Here is a 10,755-nt window from a genome sequence, read left to right as displayed (position 1 = left end):
ATAACAATACAACATTAAGAAACAGCTGCCGCTAAACTTTAAAGGCAGTAATATATGTTTTTATTCAACATAAAAAAAATGCAAACTATCTGCTCTTAATCCTCATGACATTGATCCACTCTACTGAGTACAGATCTTGCCATGAATTTCTGACATACAAATGGATTTTAAGGAAATGTGCAATATTATGTATAAACCACAAAGGATATGATGATGTCTTCAAGAGCTCTCTTGAAGAGGAAAGGACTCTGATAAGAGTGCTGTTGAAACTTAGAAAATTTTTCATCTATTGTTTTGAACACCTTTCTTGCCAAATGTGTTCACCTCATTTTTAGGTGGAATCTCAATCTAAAAATTAATTTTGAAATCATATACATATTTAATATAAGCACTGTTAATTTTTATTTCTTTTAGTCTTTAAATTTAAATCATTACACCTCATTTCTATTGTGTGTGAGAATATTCCACTGCTCAACAATCTAGTACTTTTGCAATCATTAAAAAGCCACCATAAGATAAGGAGAAATGACGAATTCAAAAGCCACAGAACCTGGGCAACAGAAACAGGCACTAAATAGCTTTAGTTCTATAACTCTTGGCAGGAGGATATGCAGGGATTTTAGGCCTTCAAAAAAACTAAGTGTTGTTCTTCACTCTTCTTTATTTCAAAAATTCATTATCTTCAAATTAAAACAAATAAATGAAATTAAAAAAAACGCAACAACTTGAAACTGTAGTCATATTTAATCTAAATGTACTGCAACATTTCAAAAAGTGATTAACACAGTGCAAAATAAAAGCAAAGTAACTGTGAGAAACTAAGGATAAGGATATTGTTTATTAAGATATATGTTAAGCCTAATGTAAAGGGTAGGCAACAAAGAATATGAAATCGCTTACTCAAACAATCGCAGGACACAGCTTGTGCAAGATAAGATAACAGCAATCGCTTACACAAACTAAACCAAGTACCGCTTATGTAAACATAGCAGATGTTGACTAAAGATAACTGTAGGATGTTCCCAGAACTGGCAGAAATAAAACAAGCAACTCCATATAAGGACATAGGAGTAGAAGGTCAACTATAGAATGAAGGAGGAAGACTTCTTGCTTCAGCCTCAACGACCACCAGTGACCCCCTGGCAACAGCTGAAGCATGCGCAGAGTACCTCCACTATTTCATGGGAACGGAAATAAAGATGTATAAAAAGGAACTGTTTGAACTGCTCAGCACGGCAGTTGGCGGAGTACAGACTCCCCTGTCGTCCAGCGCTGTCTTTGCTTATATTCTACTTGCTATAATTAATAAAATTTTAATTGGATAATGATCCGTTGTGGTCTCAATTTATAACAATTTTCTGGTGCCGTGACTCGGATAAGGAACGGTGGGCTTTGGTCCTCTGGGGAGGCGCCCCGCGACATTTCGCGGCCCCGCGACCAACAGCTCACCCCAACCTTACCGACGAACCTAAATTCTAGAATAATAAGCAAAGGAGAAACCGGTAAAATCCCATAAAAATTCTGTGCACGGGAGTCCGGACGAAGACGCAGGATGCGTAAGTATATTGCGAAATTGTTCGCAGGTTTGCCGTTCGGGCGGGATTGGGTTTCCTGGAATATAACGAGTGAGAGGTTCGATATACTGAACCAAGCGAGTGTGGACTCTTAAGTACTGCGTTTTCCATCTCCCGCGAGGGACTGGGCCAGGAACAAGAGGAGTGAGTGAGTGTATGTTTGTGGATATTCCAGAAGATGGGGGCGAAGGGCAGCAAGCCTTCGACTCCCATGGGTAGGGTACCCATTGTACCTAAGAATACCCCTCTGGCATATATCTTAGACAATTGGAGATATTTCCCTGGAACCCTAGGGAAAGATAAGCAAAAAAATGATAGAATATAATACTAAGATATGGGGAGGGAAGAAGATTTCTAAAAATGTCTTTTGGCCAGTCTATGGGTCAGAAGAAGATTGGGTAAGACAGCAATTAAACCTCTGGGTTAATAATAAAAAATCCCTTAACCCGGAGGAGAGTGAGAGCAGAAGGAGTGCTGGAGAGGCTGCTGTGCCCTGTGGGATGCTCACGCTCTGTAGGAGCATGTACCCCCTAAGGGAAATACCCATGATCAATTGATCGGATATATTTCCGGGCTGACCTACGAGATTTTAAAAGAACCTTTATAGGACCCACTCGGAGTGTGCCTGCAGTAGGGCTTGTCTTGGAGTTGCTTGTCTTGCTCAGGGCTTGCGTGTCCTCAAAGCCTCCTGGAGTGGCTGTGCTGCAAGGGGCATATAAAGAAGAATTGCAGACAAAAGATCAGGGATGAGGAAATGTTGAAAACGGAATAGGAGAGTCAGGGGCTCTATATCTTAGGGGACCGGAGTCATCATGAGCCCTTGATAAAATTAAGAATAGGTCCCCATAAACAAGAGTTCACCTTTTTAGTAGACACTGGGGCTGAAAAATCAACTATTAAGCAAATACCTGAGGGATGTAAAGTTTCCCCTGAAAAAGTACAAGTAACTGGGGCAAAAGGAAAACCCTTTAAAGTAAGCAAAATCAAAAATGTGATATTTGAAACTAAAAATAAATTTGGAATGGGTGAACTCTTGCTCGTCCCCAAAGCAGAATTTAATCTGCTAGGATGAGATTTAATTGTTGAATTGCAATTAGAAATTAAAGTGAAAAATCAAGAGCTGACAGTGTCTACTTATCCTTTGACTGTGGATGATCAAAAACAAATTAACCCCGATGTCTGGTACTCTCCGGACACAATTAGTAGACTGGAAATTCCACCGATTAAAATCCAAATTTCCGAACCCCACATACCTGTGAGGGTAAAACAATATCCTATATCTCTAGAAGGACGGAGAGGATTAAAGCCAGAAATTGATCGATTGTTAGCACAAGGAATCTTAGAGCCTTGTATGTCACCCTTTAACACCCCCATTTTGTCTATAAAGAAACCAAATGGGAAATATCGGCTCGTACATGATTTAAGGGAAATAAACAAAAGAACTATTACCCGGTTCCCTGTAGTAACAAATCCATACACACTACTAAACAAACTAGGACCCCATAACTCCTGGTATAGTGTGGTTGATTTAAAGGATGCCTTTTGGGCCTGTCCACTGGCAGAAGAATGCCGTGATTATTTTGCCTTTGAATGGGAAGACATAGAGACAGGCCATAGACAGCAATTGAGATGGACCGTGCTTCCCCAAGGGTTTACTGAGTCCCCTAATCTGTTTGGACAGGCCCTGGAAGAGCTCTTAAAAGAATACCAGGTACAAACGGGGAACGTGCTGTTACAGTATGTAGATGATCTGCTCATAGCAGGGAATAATAAGGAGGATGTAAGAAAAGAAAGCATTCGACTTCTAAACTTTCTTGCACAAAAGGGTTTACGGGTATCACGAGAAAAGTTACAATTTGTGGAGGAAAAAGTGAAATATTTGGGACATTATTTGTTTAACGGCCAGAAGATATTGGATCCGGAGCGCATTAAAGGAATTTTGGAATTACCTATGCCTGTCACTAAGAGGCAAATTCGGCAGGCATTAGGGCTATTTGGGTATTGCAGGCAATCGATAGAAAACTATAGCTTTAAAGTTAAATTCTTATATGAACAACTGTCTAAAGACAAAATACCCAAGTGGACCCCTCAGGATCAAGAGCAGTTTGTCAGTCTCAAAAGAGAGCTAAGTCAAGCACCAGTTTTAAGCCTACCAGATTTAAAGCGGCCATTCCGTTTATTTGTTAACATATATGAAGGAACAGCATTCGGAGTATTAACTCAGGAATGGGCCGGACAGAAGAAACCGGTGGCATACCTATCAAAGTTGTTGGACCCTGTGAGCAGGGGTTGGCTGAGTTGTTTACAAATCATTGTTGCTGCTGCCTTATTACTTGAGGAAACAAATCGCATTACCTTTAATGGAGAGGTTGTCTTATATGCGCCTCATAACATCAGGGGGGTGTTACAACAAAAAGCAGAAAAATGGCTTACAGATAGCCGATTATTAAAATATGAGGGAATACTTATAGAATCCCCTAAACTATCTTTGAAAACTATTGGAGCAGTTAACCTTGCTGAATTTTTATACCCAGGAGAAGGTAATGAACTATTGCACAATTGTTTTCAAACAATTGAACAACAGACATGCATTAGGCCAGATTTAGAAGAAGAAGAATTACAATGTGGAGAAGTATTATTTATAGATGGGTCATCACGAATAGTGGAAGAAACAGCTGTCCGGACTGCTGAGCGTGGATGGACTCATGCCAGTCGCATTAAAGGCCCAGTGACAAAACCCCACTGGAAAATAATCAGTACTCCAGGTGACACCAAAATAACTCTGAAAAGATAACGCAATGATAGAAACTTTGATTATTTTGACGCATTACCTTTTGGTATAAAGTGTGTACTGCTGTTTATATTTGCTATAATTACTTCTCTTTTTGTCTATTATATATGGAAGCGTACAAAGTATGTTAAAGGAAATTGCTAAACTTATGCAACCACACAATAGTGAATATAGAAGATATGCTGATGTAAATAATATATATACTCTAGATATACGAATTAGGTGTAATAATTTGAACTGCAATTGTTATCCATTTGTTTGTTTTAGGTGTAAGGTATGCCAGGATAAATGGTGGACACACTGTGAATATGGATACCCTCCAATAGGAGTTTACACACAGTGTGAGAAAATCCAAAGAACTCTTACTGAGTGGAAATTAAAACAATTAGAGTCTAAACGAGAAATTATTCGAGAACCCCATGAGTGGTGGAAGATTTTTACCAAAGGAGTAAAACCTCAATATTATTGTTACCACTCTAACGAACCAGTCCCCTTTGTAACTGAGATTTTGGTTATAAAGTGCAGAAGGGAAGTATTAACCGTGCCTTGCTTTGCCCCATTAGTTAAAGCTGCAAAGTGGGAAGCCTATGTGAATAGGCAGAAAGCCAGAAACAGCTGTCCTCCTGAAGAATTCCCTTGCTGCCGAGAAGATGGTACACCCCGTGGCTCGAAGCAACCGAGTCGACGGGCGAGGCAGAAGAGGAACAAACTGTGGAGAAAAGAACCAGAACAATGGGACGCAAAAGCAGCAATGGCTGAACTTCCCCAGGACTGGTAAAAATATACTTAAATTGACAAAATTGACAAACACCCTTTTTCCTGGTATACCGTTAGTCTTGATATTGATAATAACCCAGGCAAAAGGGGAAAATCCACATGAACCATTTAAGTGGGAACTAATATCTTGGGAAGGAACGAGAACAATAGCCACTTTTAGCGACCCAGGGCCACCTGAATTCATAGTGGAACTTTGTGATTTAGTACCAATACCTTGTGAAAAGGGGCCTCCATTTTATATATGCCTGACCTCTGGACCAACTTACTATAATTATCCCGGACAATACTATTGTGGGTATTGGGGATGTGAGACAATAGCCTCAGGCTGGTCAGTAAAGACTCCTGATAAACACATAAAAGCAACCTGGACTCCTAACGGATGTGTACCTGAAGGCACAGGTATAGATCTTACAGGTCTATGTGATTATTGTGAGTGTGTCATACCGCGTAGAAACTATATCTGTGATTGTAAGAAAATACCTTGCGAATGTTGTGATAAATGTTTAGAGTGTGGAGAGAAACTAGCTTACAATGAAAGTAGCATCTAATAAACAATAGGATAAAAAGAAAAAGGGGGAATTGTGAGAAACTAAGGATAAGGATATTGTTTATTAAGATATATGTTAAGCCTAATGTAAAGGGTAGGCAACAAAGAATATGAAATCGCTTACTCAAACAATCGCAGGACACAGCTTGTGCAAGATAAGATAACAGCAATCGCTTACACAAACTAAACCAAGTACCGCTTATGTAAACATAGCAGATGTTGACTAAAGATAACTGTAGGATGTTCCCAGAACTGGCAGAAATAAAACAAGCAACTCCATATAAGGACATAGGAGTAGAAGGTCAACTATAGAATGAAGGAGGAAGACTTCTTGCTTCAGCCTCAACGACCACCAGTGACCCCCTGGCAACAGCTGAAGCATGCGCAGAGTACCTCCACTATTTCATGGGAACGGAAATAAAGATGTATAAAAAGGAACTGTTTGAACTGCTCAGCACGGCAGTTGGCGGAGTACAGACTCCCCTGTCGTCCAGCGCTGTCTTTGCTTATATTCTACTTGCTATAATTAATAAAATTTTAATTGGATAATGATCCGTTGTGGTCTCAATTTATAACAGTAACAATTCAAAGCAGATGCTCTTCTATCAACTCTTACAGAGAACACAGCTTTCCAAATATTCTACCACACAGCCATTTGTTTTCACTGTAGCAAACTTAATTCAGAACCAGCTCAAATTGTCTTTAAGTGGCATAGCATAAACACGAGCTAAAACTCATCCTGGAAAGCATCCAGAAAAGTAGAAGCTGCTCAGGGTAATTACAAGTTGCACTCAGGTGTTTCTCCTGAAGCCTCCAATTCCACACCACCCTCATCATCTTCTTTTTGGTCCAGAGAAATATTTCCAAATAAATATATGCAGAGTCCTCTTGCTTCACGCTTCTTTTAGCCTGGATTCGAGACCATCCATCTGGCCTCGAAAAATCCAGTCTGGCCCAAACTTGCTATTAATGTTTTATGAGATTTACTATAAATTCCTCAACCTGTTAATATCAACAGATAATTTGTCAGAAGTATACATCTGACGCCCAAAAAGGCTAAAAACACCCCAAAATCACCTTGTCCTGCTTCTCCTGTGGGATACAGGGTCAGAGCCCCAAAACACATCCAAAACAGGACAAAAACAACCAAAACCACCCCAAAACCACCCCAAGGTCACATTGTCCTGCTTCTGCTGTGGGATACAGGGTCAGAGCCCCCAAACAGCCCCAAAACAGGCTAAAAACTGTCAAAAGCCACCAAAACAGACCCAAAACACCCCAAAAACCACCCCAAGGCCACCTTGTCCTGCTTCTCCTATGGGACACAGGGTCAGAAGTGCAAAACAGCCCTAAAAAAGGACAAAACCAACCCAAAACCATTCAAAACCACCCCCAAAGCATCCCAAAACCAGCCTAAACCCCCCTTGTCCTGTTTCTCCTAGAGGATACTGGGTCAGAGCCTCAAAACAGCACCAAAACATGACAAAAACAACCCAAAACCCAAAACACCCCAAAACCCAGCCCAAAACCACCTTGTCCTGCTTTTGCTATGGGATACAGGGTCAGAGCCCCAAAACAGACACAAAACAGTCCCAAAACAGGCAAAAACCAGCCCAAAACACACAAAGCAAACCCCAAAACAGGCCAAAACCATCCCAAAATCACCTTGTCCTGCTTCCCCTGTGGGATACAGGATCAGAGCCCCAAAACAGGACAAAAACAACCCAAAACACCCCAAAAACAACCCAAGGTCACATTGTCCTGCTTTTCCTGTGGGATACAGGGTCAGAGCACCAAAACACCCCAAAAACACTACAAAACAACCCCATAAAAACCTTGTCCTGCTTCTCCTATGGGACACAGGGTCAGAACTGCAAAACAGCCCTGAAAAAGGACAAAACCAACCCAAAACCACCCCCAAACCATCCTAAAACCACCCCAAAACCACCTTGTCCTGTTTCTCCTATGAGATACAGGGTCAGAACCTCAAAACAGCACCAAAACAAGCCAAAACCAACCCAAAACACCCCAAAACCCAGCCCAAAACCACCTTGTCCTGCTTTTGCTATGGGATACAGGGTCAGAGCCCCAAAACAGACACAAAACAGTCCCCAAAACAGGCCAAAACCAGGCGAAAACCAGCCCAAATCACACAAAGCAAACCCCAAAACAGGCCAAAACCATCCCAAAATCAGCTTGTCCTGCTTCTCCTGTGGGATACAGGGTCAGACCCCCAAAACAGACCCAAAACAGGACAAAAACAACCCAAAACACCCCAAAAACCACCCCAAGGTCACATTCTCCTGCTTCTCCTGTGGGATACAGGGTCAGAGCACCAAAACACCCCCAAAACAGGACAAAACCACCCCCAAACCACCTTATCCTGCTTCTGCTATGGGATACAGGGTCAGAGCCTAAAAACAGTCCAAAAACAGGCCTAAAACAACCCAAAACCAGCCCCAAAACAGCCAAAACCACCTTGTCCTGCTTCTCCTAGGGGATAGAGTTTCACAGCCCCAAAACACCCCAAAAACAGGACAAAATCACATCAAACCCACCTTCTTCTGCTGCTTCTCCTATGGGACACATGGTCTGAGCCCCAAACCAGACCCAAAACAGGAGAACAAAAACACAAAACACCCCAAAAACCATCCCAAAACCACCTACTCTTCCTTCTCCTATGGAATACAGGGTGAGAGACCCCAAACAGCCCCAAAACAGGTTAAAAACTGTCAAAAGCCACCAAAACAGACCCAAAACACCCCAAAAACCACCCCAAGGCCACCTTGTCCTGCTTCTCCTATGGGACACAGGGTCAGAAGTGCAAAACAGCCCTGAAAAAGGACAAAACCAACCCAAATCCATTCAAAACCACCCCCAAACCATCCTAAAACCACCCCAAAACCACCTTGTCCTCCTTCTCCTATGGGATACAGGGTCAATACCCCAAAACAGACCCAAAACAGGACAAAAACAACCCAAAACACCCCAAAAACCACCCCAAGGTCACATTCTCCTGCTTCTCCTGTGGGATACAGGGTCAGAGCCCCAAAACAGCCCCAAAACAGGGAAAAAACAACAAAAAAACAACTCAAAACACCCAAAAAAGCCCCCCCCCAAAAAAAACAAAAAAAAACAAAACCACCTTCTCCGGCTTCTCTTAGGCATTCAGGGTCAAAGCCCCAAAACAGCCTCAAAACAAGACAAAAACAGGCTAAAACCAGGCCAAAACAACCCCCAGAAGAGGCCAAAACCACCCCAAAAATCACCTTGTCCTCCTTCTCCTATGGGACACAGGTCAGAGACCAAAACCAGCCCCAAAACAGCCCAAAAACAGGAGAAAAACACCCCGAAACCACCCACAAAGCACAACCAAATGACCCCAAAACCACCCTGTCCTGCTTCTCGTAGGGGACACAGGGTCAGAGCCAAAAAACATGACAAAAACAGCCCAAAACCACTCCAAAAACCGGCCCCAAACCATCTTGTCCTGCTTCTCCTTTGGGATACAGGGTCAAAACCCCAAAACAGCCCCAAAACAGGACAACCCCCCCCCCCCCAAAACACCCCAAAACCACCCCAAAACAATTTTGTCCTGCTTCTCATATGAGATACAGGGTCAGAGCCCCGAAACAGACCGAAACCAAGACAAAAACAGGGAAAACCAAATAAAAGAACCCCCAAAACAGGGTTAAAACCACCACAAAACCACCTTGTCCTGCTTCTCCTATGGGTGGCACCTAGTGAGAACCCAAAACAGACCCAAAACAGGCCAAAAACAACTCAAAACACCCCCCAAACAGCCCAAAACCACCTTGTCCTGCTTCTCCTATGGGACACAAGGCCAGAGCCCCAAAACAGCGTTAAAACAGTGTCCTGGGTTCCGCAGTAGCAGTCATGTTTTTCCTTTGTGTTAACTGGTACAGTGCTGTGTTTTGACTTCCAGTTTGAGAACAGTGTTGGTGAAGCCGATGTTCTCGGTTGTTGCTAAGTGATGTTTACCCTGACCAAGGACTCTGTGAGGCTCATGCTCTGCCAGGGAGGAGGGGAGGCTGTGAGGAAGCAGAGACGGGGCGCCTGACCCGGGCTAGCCGGGGAGGTATTCCATACCACAGCACGTCATGCCCGGGGTGAGGGGTAACTGGGAGTTACCCGGAAGGACAGGGGCTTCCGGGTGGAGCTCGTTTCTCTTGGCCGGTGGTATCGTATTCTCTTCCCTTGTTATTTTCCCTTATCATTGTTGTAGCTGATAGTAGCGGTGGTGATTTGTTGCTGGACTGTTTTTGTCTCAACCCGTAGGAGTTGCACTCTCTCGATCCTCCTCCCCGTTCCTCCGGGAGCGGGGAAGGGGAGAGCCCCGGTGCGGGGAGGCAGGGGGGGGGAGACGGACACGGACCTCGATTGTTGTCAGCTCGGCACCACTCACTGGGAGTGAGTGAACAAGCTACCTGACTGGGTTTAAACCACGACAGTTCTTTTTGGCGCCCAACGTGGGGCACGAAGGGTTGAGATAAGAACAGATCTGACTGGATTGATAGTCACTCGTCACAATGCTGATTTATTGGCTCTCAAGGTTGTTCCTCTTGATCTCACAGTTTCAGTATATGATATCTTACGTCCATCCGGTATTTGCTGTATTAGTGTTTTTCAAGTGTGGGGCTTGGGCTAAGGTTTTTATCCCATTGTACTTTATGGTAATGACTTGTAATACAATAGAATCATTGATCATGAAACTGATCTGGCTTATGTTCCCAGTGTGGTCACCACCTTTATACTTTGGGAGGTATATGATGGAGGTGCTTAGCAATTACACATCTTTTTTCTCCTTCTCAGGTGCTCAACCTGGGAAGGAGACATCCTTTTACCCTCCTAGTCGTCCCCCCAGACCATTTACATTTGAGAGTTTTGAATTTTTTGAATGGCCTTTTAATGCTGTTGAGACTTGTTTGCTGATGGTGATGGGAATCACCATGCTAACACGCATACAGAGTGTGTTTTACCCACTACTGATTTCAAGAGTTAAGCAGATTCAGGTTTGGGTCTTGTCTGGGGTCAAACGACGATGT

At 43.0% G+C, this 10,755-nt stretch overlaps 1 long non-coding RNA gene across 1 annotated transcript; it reads left to right on the top strand.

The window, feature by feature from the left end:
• Nucleotides 1-1,139: 1,139 nt before the first annotated feature.
• LOC134165337 (uncharacterized) lies at nt 1,140-5,194 on the top strand. Its single transcript, XR_009965482.1, has 2 exons — nt 1,140-1,556; nt 4,929-5,194. It is a non-coding gene; the product is annotated as an uncharacterized LOC134165337 (long non-coding RNA).
• The last annotated feature ends 5,561 nt before the right edge of the window (nt 5,195-10,755 follow it).

Source organism: Pezoporus occidentalis, unplaced genomic scaffold (genome assembly GCF_034315485.1).
Source record: "Pezoporus occidentalis ecotype Australia unplaced genomic scaffold, CSIRO_AGI_Poc_V1 ctg2376, whole genome shotgun sequence".
In the NCBI taxonomy this organism is placed as follows: domain Eukaryota; kingdom Metazoa; phylum Chordata; class Aves; order Psittaciformes; family Psittacidae; genus Pezoporus; species Pezoporus occidentalis.
Note: the sequence above shows the minus strand (reverse complement) of the source record. Positions and strands in the feature narration are given on the sequence as shown.